At 42.6% G+C, this 10,000-nt stretch overlaps 1 protein-coding gene across 4 annotated transcripts in view; it reads right to left on the bottom strand.

Annotated features, from left to right (window-relative positions):
• The window catches only part of dgo (ankyrin repeat domain containing protein 6 diego), a 65,763-nt gene that overhangs the window by 31,404 nt on the left and 24,359 nt on the right, over positions 1-10,000 (bottom strand). For 3 of the 4 annotated variants that reach the window (XM_076179999.1, XM_076179998.1, XM_076179996.1), the window contains exon 2: positions 208-368. The exons of the other annotated variant lie outside the window; for it this stretch is intronic. The gene's annotated coding sequence lies outside the window, so the exon portion shown is untranslated. The remainder of the gene's footprint in view (positions 1-207; positions 369-10,000) is intronic. 4 annotated transcript variants of the gene reach the window in all.

Consider the following 10,000-nt stretch of genomic DNA (forward strand, 5'->3'; position numbering starts at 1 on the left):
CAAGGACATGCATCACATCGGGTGCCGCTTGCCCACCCACCTCGCGCCAGGTCCTACTTTCAGGAAGCCCTCGTTAAACCAATGACATCTCGACGACGATTTTCACAACGATAAAAGGTTTTATAGGGAACATATTGTATTCAGGGAATGTCTATATAAACTTGTAACTGGCTGGGTAACCACATAAGCAATGAAAAAGTGGCCTACCTCAGAGTGGAGATTCCACCCGGGTGCCTCGAACACTCAATTCGCAGCTGTAGGCCCTTGACACTGGGCAGGACCACATTAGCAGGCACCAGGTGCAGCACCTGCTCAACTACCTTGCCGGAAGGCTTATGACCATGAGCAGCCTTCACAAATTCCTTCACCTGTTTGGAAAATAACAAAGAAAAGGCAATGAACAACAAAGGAAAAAGAGGACGCAACGAACATACAAAAACATTTACTATACAAAAAACTTTATCATTATGGTTACATTAATATATTACATATATATATATATATATAAATATATATATATATATATATATATACATATATATATATATATACATATATATATACATATATATATATATACATATATATATATATATATATATATATATATATGGAAATAAACTCAAAATGATACAAATATATATATATATATATAGACATAAATATATATAGACATAAATATATCTGTGATTAGTATTTTCCGTTTGTCTTTGGCTTGAACCTGACCCGACCGATTTTGCACCGGTCGGTGTGGTGGTTGTGCTTCCCAAGTCCCCCTCTTCCACCAAAGTACGAGTCTTCCATCTGCGTTACGGAATCGAGGCAACTCCCCGAGAACCGTGTAAACGGACCACCCACGGCGAGACATCTGCTCATCCCTTTGTGTCTTCCAGGGAAGAAGCCCTCACTCGGGTTGCCCTTACACCATCCTGTATTTCATTTGAAACTGAATGTACTAGAGCCTTTCACCAGTGTTTTTTTTTTTTTTTTTTTTTTTTTTTTTTTACGTGGGGTTCTCGACGATCGGGGAGGGAGGCGTGTCCTATTTCAGGGCCACAAGAAGTCAGTGGGGGTACTAGGGAGTCGCAGAAAGTATGAAAACTGGTCACAATTCTATTTGCACAGAAATTATCGTTTTCAAAACTGCTACAGGCACTCTCTTTGTATTCAATACAACTCTAGTTTCTATAATTCTAAAGTAAGCGTAAATAGTGGATTATGATTATTATTTTCTCATAGCGGCTATCGAGGGAGAGGGCCACAGAGGTAAACAAAAATGAGAAAAGGGTCACCAGCAAAAAGGTCAAGAAGCATGGCCGTCGCTGCTGTGTCTTTCACCTTTCACGTACCACATCTATCTTATTTTTCTCCACACACTTCCCTTATTACTTCCCCAAGTGCCTTTGGTCCGTAACATGTTTCACTTATCGTTCCCTGGACGTGGCTCTACCTACAAATTCCTTTTCCTTCTTACTCCAGGGGCGAAAGTTGAGCCCCCGCACTTGTCGCTTATGAAGCATGGTGTCATCACATTGGGTTATTTTTTCTCCGACTGTTGGACCAGATCTGCAGCTCGTAGCTTTCGGGAAGGAATCTTGTATGCTGGAGGAAAAGAATTTTCTTCCGGCATATCAAATGACATTCTATGTATTTTTGTTGAGAAAAGAAAATAGTTTGCCATAGTGAATTTACGGCAGAATGTTCTGTGTGATAACCCCCTGGATGCAGTCAACATTTTAAGGATTTTAGTGACATAAGTCACGTAGTATTCCTTTATCACTGGAGACTCTTTGGTCTGCTGTCCTCCCTCCTTAAACCCCTCCTCGATGAGTCCATCTTTTCGGTGTGTTTCCGGCCCCGAAGATGGAGGCGCTGCGTATTATAAAAATACAAGAGCTTCAGCATATCTTCGCGTAGCCTACTGACAGACTTGCTTTCCAGGTTTCGTTTCTTAATTTGGAAACCTTCGTCGTCATCTTTCATCTCTCTTTGATACAGAAACCTGGAATGAACGTGTTATATACAAGGCATCAACATTGTCGAGGTTTTTATGCGAAATATGCATGTGCATTTTGTCGAGGCTGTTTACTTAGGAGAAAGCTGTTCTATACTGTATCGCCCACCTTAAACGACATAAAAAAAAATGTGGGAAAGGAAGTGAACGTCCAGGTATCAAAGCAAGCCACGTAAGTAGGAGAGGCGTATAATGTGTAGCTAACGGGATTTCTATTGCAACCGCACCCATCAATCTCTACCTGAATGTTTAGATCCCTTAAAAGGTATTATGATCAATTATACATCCAGAGAAAAGGAGCCCGCACTGAATGTACAAATCATATGCAGTCGATATTTTAAGAACGTTAGGGACATCACTACAGACCAAAGTCACAAATAATTTTTTTTTTCATTGGAAACTCATCACTCAGAAAAGAATGCTGATCACTCTTAACTTCTATTATCCTTCGGTTCTGCTGTTCAGTTTTCCCTTTACTACCACTGTGATTCCACCTTTTTGACGCAATATTCTCCAAAAGTATAGATTTTTTTTTTTTTGTGCCCACTTCTCGTTCCTGTCCACTATTTCCCATTCCCCTGCTCGTTCTTCCTCAGTGGCATCTCTCCTGATCCAAATATCTTTAAATCGGTCATTCCCTGCTAACTTCCAAGGCCATTTGATTACTTCGTTTGTTGTGGCCTGAGTCTTGAACTATTTTTTTAATGGACGTAAACCATTCCTCTTTTGTTGACTCAACCTAAACACATCTTCAGACCTCGACGTTCCCGCCAAGGACTGTGAGCCTCTTTACAACAACGATACACTTGGTCTTGTCCACTACAGCCCTGATAAGAAATACCTTGCTTTATAAAATCTATCAGAGCTGGGCGCGTTCCTCGGTGCGTTCCGCTTTAGTTTGGCCGCGGTTAGCACTCCCAAACTATTGAAGCTTAAGAGGTAGGTTCATGCCAAAATAAAGGTCCGGTAGGCCACATACTATACCAAAGAAAATGTTCGTAGGCCACATCCAAAAGGTAGGCCACCTATATTGCTTTAATAGTTTGGGAGCGCTAACCGCGTCCAAACTAAAGTGGAACGCACATAGGAACGCACGGAGGAACGTGCCCATCTCTGAATTTTATTACATTATTTTCCAATCTATCATGTTCTTTCCTCTTTTGCTTCATGGCATCTGAAGTTAGCCGTACATTATGATGGTTAGATACCTAACTACCTTTAACTCCCTCAAATCGCCAATCATGTTCCCATTTAACTTGATCCTAGCGCCATTTTCTATTAAAGAATTATTGAGAACCTTTTGTTCATCGAAATATAATCATTTTTCTTTTCGAATTGTTCAGTTTCTGATTTCAGAGTATGAGTAATGGATTGTTCATGTTCGAGGTCTTTGAACTCTCGACTTATGAGCCAAAACGACTTCTTAAATACCCTTAGGGCAATCGAGAACACTCGTTTCCTCCTTACTTAAATGATAATTCTTTGGATAATTTTGCAAATTTACAGATGAAGCCATGTTCTCTAATGCTCACGGAACAGGCGCTTTTGCTCCTGCGCCACGTTTTTTTTTTCCGAGACACTGAAAACAACTTCATTAATTCTTTATCTTAGTCTTTTTCGTATGAATTAGAATATCCACTTTATATTTTAAGAATAACTATAGTATCTGTTTTTTTTTTATCTCAGATGCTCACAGATATAAGCGATCTTCGTTTTACTTACTATTGTTTACTTTTGTTACTATTGTTTTCTGTCGTTTTAGATGAGGAAATGACTAGCGTGACTAATCACTTTTCTAGCCTTCTTCAGATAGCTTGAATCCACTACCACTGTATATCGATAGAAGTTATCACACTGGGACATTTTTCCTCCGACATCCTACCTCCAACCTCCATTTCAATAACAAGAATATGACTTTGCCTACAGAAACCTTGACTTCTCTAAGACCATTTCAACAGTACGGCTAGTAGAAAAAAAATCTGGATCAAAATAGTCTGATTTTAGGGTAACTTTATGTGTTGAACTCAATAATGACAATTTGCATAGCTGTATCGGGCTCAGTTTTCCTGACCCATCATATATATTTGGTGCATCATGTTATTTATACACTAATTCATATGTTCATTAGTTCCACCTATGGAGATTTTCTTCCTAATATTTGTTTTTTTCCAGATTGCTGGTTCATGATATTGCATATCTACAGCTGCCTAATTATTAATAAATCTGAACTTAACAAAACATGGAACGTCGCATATGTATGAACGATCTTGATCTTTTTTGTTACATATGTGGCCCCTTCACTCTTGGTAGCCTCAAGAAACCAATCACAAAATCTGTTCGAACAAACTACAGAAGTTACTTCAAATGTCCTTTGGGGGGGATCAACACAAGGAATGGGCACCTCATATAGTTTGTAAGTCTTGTGTCAACCACCTGAGCCAGTGGACGTGTAGTAAGCGAAGCACAAGAATGCCGTTTGTTGTACCGATGATATGGCGTGAGCCCAAAGACCACAACAGTGACTTCTGTCTCACAAACGTCAAGGGAATAACTATCAAGACATGAGGCAAGGTGGAGTACCCCGATATTCCTTCTGCAATTCGACATATTCCACACAGTGCTGAACTCCCAGTCCTAAATCCACCGACTGAACAAGAAATGATGAGTGTTTCCAATTCTAATTCCACCTCAAATGAAGACGACTACCAGGATGACTGAAAATACCAGGCCTAAACTCTTTACTCAAGAAGCGCCTCATGATCTCACCAGGGACCTAGATTTATCAAATGTTCTGGGATACAGACTAAAGCAGCGGAACCTGCTGGAAGCTGGAATGCGTATTACTACAGCTCGTAACAGACATAGGGAAGTGTCTGCATTTTTCAAGATGGCAAACAACTTTTGTTACGGTGAAGATGCAGTATATCTCATGCAACGACTCTGTAAGTCTGAATCATACAAGTCAGGGGCCGTATACACAAAACTTTTTTGTTAGCCTTAACAATCTCTGCTAGCTAACAGAAAACCACTAAAAGTTATACACCAATGCTTAACTAACAACTACACCCAAAGACCTTTATTACGCACAGATACTCTCTTCTCTTCCTCCACAACCACCAAATACCAGCCTCCGGAAACATATTCATAATCATATCACTCACCGCTCCATTAACACACTGAAAGACAACACACTGCTGCATGCCAGACCCCCTGATATCCACCCTTCTGAATCCTCTCTCCCACGAAAGGACAGAGTCCACTTGGCCAGACTGCGATGCGGTCACCACCCAGCACTTCTAAGCTACCAGAAGAGGCTGGACGACCGTGTTGTGAACAGCTGCCCAGGATGTAACACTTCACCCCATACCATACAACACATAATGGAAGACTGCATTATACACAATCATGCACGCAAACAACACAACATACACTCTATAAAGGATTTGTGGGAAAACCCAGTTTCGGCTGTGGCCTTCCTTGGGGAGACGGGACTGCTCGGACAGACAGTCTAGGGAACGACAACAACAACAACAACAACAACTGTTAGCTAGCAAACAGTTGTTTGTCAAGTACCGCTAAACAGCGCTGAAGTTAGCAGCTTATGAACATGTAAATGGACGTATTATCAAAAATTGCACACATAAAACAGTGTTATTAATGCAGTTGTTCAGAATTTATTAATAAAGTATCATGATAGCACATAGATATCGTATGTATGGGTTTTTAGAAGTACTTATTAACCAACGACAGATATTTTTGGACGAAGGCGCATTGTACAGGCGGCCGTGCCACAGACAAATCTTCTGACAGAAGACTCAACAATAATTTCAGAGGACATAGACATGGCAGAAGAAACACAGAAAAAGAAAAGGAAGCCAAACTGGTCACAAGAGGAAACACTCCTCTTGATCAACGTGATTATGGAGAAAAAATAATAATAAATGGGCGATTCAAGCCAAGTTTAAACCACAAGGATAAGAGGGAGGCATGACAAAGCACGTTGATGCTATGGTATTGTTTTCTGTTTACATATAAATGTTCATCGACACTTGGAGCCCCAATTCTAATGTTTGTGCCATCTATGGTACCCACAACACCGGGAAACCTACAGTTTTCCATGAACTCTGCTTGTTTTACTTGCACTTCTTGGCGAGTCAATAGGAATTTTACAAACTGAGTTACAATATCTGGTTCTGATAGTGCATCAATTGTTTGAGTAATGACACGGCTGATTGATCCTTGCGAGGTCCCAAATTCGTCACTGCTGCATTTTACCTGTGGCTAAATATCATAGGGTAATTGCCACCTTCGTCTCAGGACTCAGTGGTCGATTCCGTTCTGTTCGGGATTGAAGTTTGTCCCTCACTAAATCAGCCATTTTTATTATACCAGCACGGTTCATTCTGAAGCGTTTGATGAGTTCGTCGTCATTGTACTCGTTAAATATGTCCCGTCGCTGTCGATAAACTCGCAGTCATCTTTTTAGTTGTTGTTGCTCCGCCATCTTCTCTACTAACAGGAACTTGTTAAGAGCTTAATAGTCCTCCTCAGCACTTTTATCTTAACAGTACTTTTAAGGCCCTAACAAGTTTTCTGTATCACTGTTAGTGCTTAACAGCTAAATGTTAGCCTTAACAGGAATTTGTTACCCTTAACAGCTATTTGTTAGTGCTAACAAGTTTTGTGTATACGGCCCCAGAAGATTAGAGGATTTTTATAGACTCTGGAAAAGACTTTCTGAAAGCTGTTCTTTTACACAATGGTAATCGGCTTCCATCTGACCTAATAGGACATGTCTGCCGTTTCTAGTACGAGAAACACCAGTGGAAGATATGCAGTTGAATGGAACACAAATTCGCATACTTGTTCATGATAGTTAATTCACCAAGGCATTGAACTCACTTGAAAAAACTCATGGGAATAATTTGTCAACGTGTCAAAAAAAAAAAATCTTGGAAACTGTCGTGTTGACAACTACAAATAAATCGTTACAACCATACTGAAGAATTGTCATGTACTGGGAGGAAGGATGTCCTTGAAATTGCATTTTTTCCACTCTCATATTTATTTTTTCCCAGATAACTTTGGAGACATTACTGATGAACACGGTGAAAGGCTTCATCAAGACATCATCATAATGGAAAGCAGATATAATGGAAATTCAGTCCTAACATGATGGGCGACTATTGCTGGCTGCAACGAGAAGATAGCGAGCTGTACAAACGAAAGAGCAAAGCTCAGAAACACTTTTAGATTTTAATATTTTGTTAATTATAATAAAGGACTTGAACTTATGTTTTCTGATACAATTTATCATGACCTTATCTGTGACTTTCTTAATATCTTTATCTTGCGTGAGACAAATAATGTCATATTTAGTATAATTTCTGATTGTTAAACAGTAGATCTGATAGTAGTCTGGTCTGTTTTGGGTTAAATATCTGTTACACGACACAAGTGACAGGATATTGAATAAAACCTGGTCTGAGAGAACAAAACAAATGTCATATTCAAATTCAGCAATATGAAATTAGCTGTGTGAGCATAATCTCATAAGAACCATTTTCGATGTTGACCAGTGTAATTAATTTGAAGATTTGAAAAATGAAATATTGTATCCGAAGTCTTTATCACTCAAACTCTCAATTGTCGGTGTTGATGAAGCCCATGGAAGCCCAGTGTGATAACCCCTAGACGAAATAGCTCTTGTCCCGTAAACTGAACACATGAATTTCATCCCACGAATACAAATTAATTTAGGTTCGAAACGCCGACGCTGCCATCGTCATTCATTTATCACTCGTGTATAATCAACTACAATTAAAACTACAACTGTTTTTGATTAATAGCAGTAGACAAGATTAGGCCTTTGCTCATGGGACCTCGTCCCTATCTTCATTGGTCAAGGTTCATGTTTTCGGAATGGATTACTTACTGTACTTTTATTATAATTATCACCTTTTTCCTGCTGAGGCTTGGAACCAAGTGTCAAATTTCCTCCGCCGGCAGCCATATTTAAGAACTTACGGCCCTTCACCTTTTTCTTTTCTTCTACTTTACACTATTTTACTCTCCATTTCCTCGCACGACGTAACCCCATATCATCGGCCCTTACAACCATACCCAAGGGTTTTGTACACACCACGATGATCACCTGGCATGGAACGCGCGTGATGTCACCCACGACCTGACGCTTCTCTGACAGTGCGACCCTAATTGACCCGACATAACCCAGTGCAATTATGTAATTACGCACCTCACCTTTAGGAGTCACCACTACTCCTGGAACTTCGTCCTAGCATACGTCAAGACACCCCTCCTCGGTGCTGACTTCCTCGCTCATTACAGGTTACTGATCGACGTCGCCAATAGCCGCCTAGTCTTCGCAACCGCATCCGCCTCGATGCCCCTGCAAATCGCGTCACAGCCAACCACGGTCGCCGCCATTGACGCTAGAATGTCCTACGCCCACCAACTCACGGAATTCCCCGACGTCTTCAAGCCTGAGCTGCGACAGACACCACAGACGCCAGCTAAACATGGCGTGTACCACTACATCAAGACGTCTGGGCCCCCGGTGTTTACCAAATACCGCTGCATACCGGCCGAGAAACTCGCCGTCGCCAATAAAACCTTCCAAGAGATGGAGAGACTAGGCCTCTGCCAAAAGGCCTCCAGCCTTTGGTCCTCCCCTCTCCACCTCGTCAAGAAGAACGATGGTTCCTGGCGCCCCTGTGGATACTACCGGCGGCTGAACATGACGGAACATGACCACTACCCACTCCCAAACATCGCCGACGACACCACATACCTCAACAGCGCCAAGATCTTTTCGACACTGGACCTCCTGAAGGGCTACTACCAAGTTCCGGTACATACAGACGACATCCCGAAGACAGCCATCACCACCTCCTTCGGAACGTACACCTTTAATTACTCCTGCTTCGGCTTGCGAAACTTAGGTGCGACCTTCCAGGGCCCAATGGACGGCATCCTCAGCGACCTCGACTTCTGCGTCGACTACGTCGACGATATTCTGGTCTTCTCCAACTCCCCTGACCAGCATCTCCAACACCTGCGGACCACCCTCGAGCGTCTCCAGGACAACGGCCTCGTTGTCCGCTTTTACAAATGCAGCTTCGGGGAAAAGTCTGTCCCGTTTTAGGGACACCTCATCTCTCCTGATGGCGTTCGTCCCCTGCAGGATAAAGTCGCCGCAGTCGACAAATTTCCCAAACCTACTACCATCAAAGCCCTGCAGGAATTTATTGGGATGGTCAACGTTGCACCCACTCTATAACGCCCTTCACGGAAAACCGAAGGACCTCCTGTAGAACCCCACCATGGAAGCTGCTTTCGTCAACGCCAAAAAAGCCCTTGCCCGTGCCACCACCCTCTCCTTCCCTGCACCAGGTGCCCAGCTACAACTGTCAACGGACGCCAGCAATGTCACCATAGGGGGTGTGCTCGAACAAATCCTCCGTGGCAGACCTACCCCTCGGTTTCTTCAGCAGGAAACTCTCCATGGCCGAGCTCAACTACAGCACCTTCGACAGAGAGCTCCTCGCCATCCACCACTCCGTCCGCCACTTTTGTCATTTCCTCAAAAGCTCCTCATTTATCATCAACACCGACCATCAACCTCTGGTGCACGCCTTCCCGAAACAACAGGACGCTTGGTCTGTCAGAAATCGCCGCCACCTCTTCGCCATCGCCGAGTTCAATTGTACGAGGATGGTCCGCAGGCACGTCCCCGGTACAAAGAACCACGTCGTAGACGCCCTCTCTCGAATAGCCATCGACGCAGTTCAACTCGGCCTCGATTATGCTGCTATCGCCAGAGAGCAACGGGAGGACCCTGAAACACTTACCTACAGGACATCCATCACATCCCTTAAGTAGCAAGACGTTCCTTTTCACGACAACCACACCATCCTCTGCGACATCAATACCGGCCACCCACGACCCCTCATCCCAGCCGCCTTC

This window comes from Oratosquilla oratoria, chromosome 43 (assembly GCF_046742065.1).
Source record: "Oratosquilla oratoria isolate Oo_2021 chromosome 43, ASM4674206v1, whole genome shotgun sequence".
NCBI lineage: Eukaryota > Metazoa > Arthropoda > Malacostraca > Stomatopoda > Squillidae > Oratosquilla > Oratosquilla oratoria.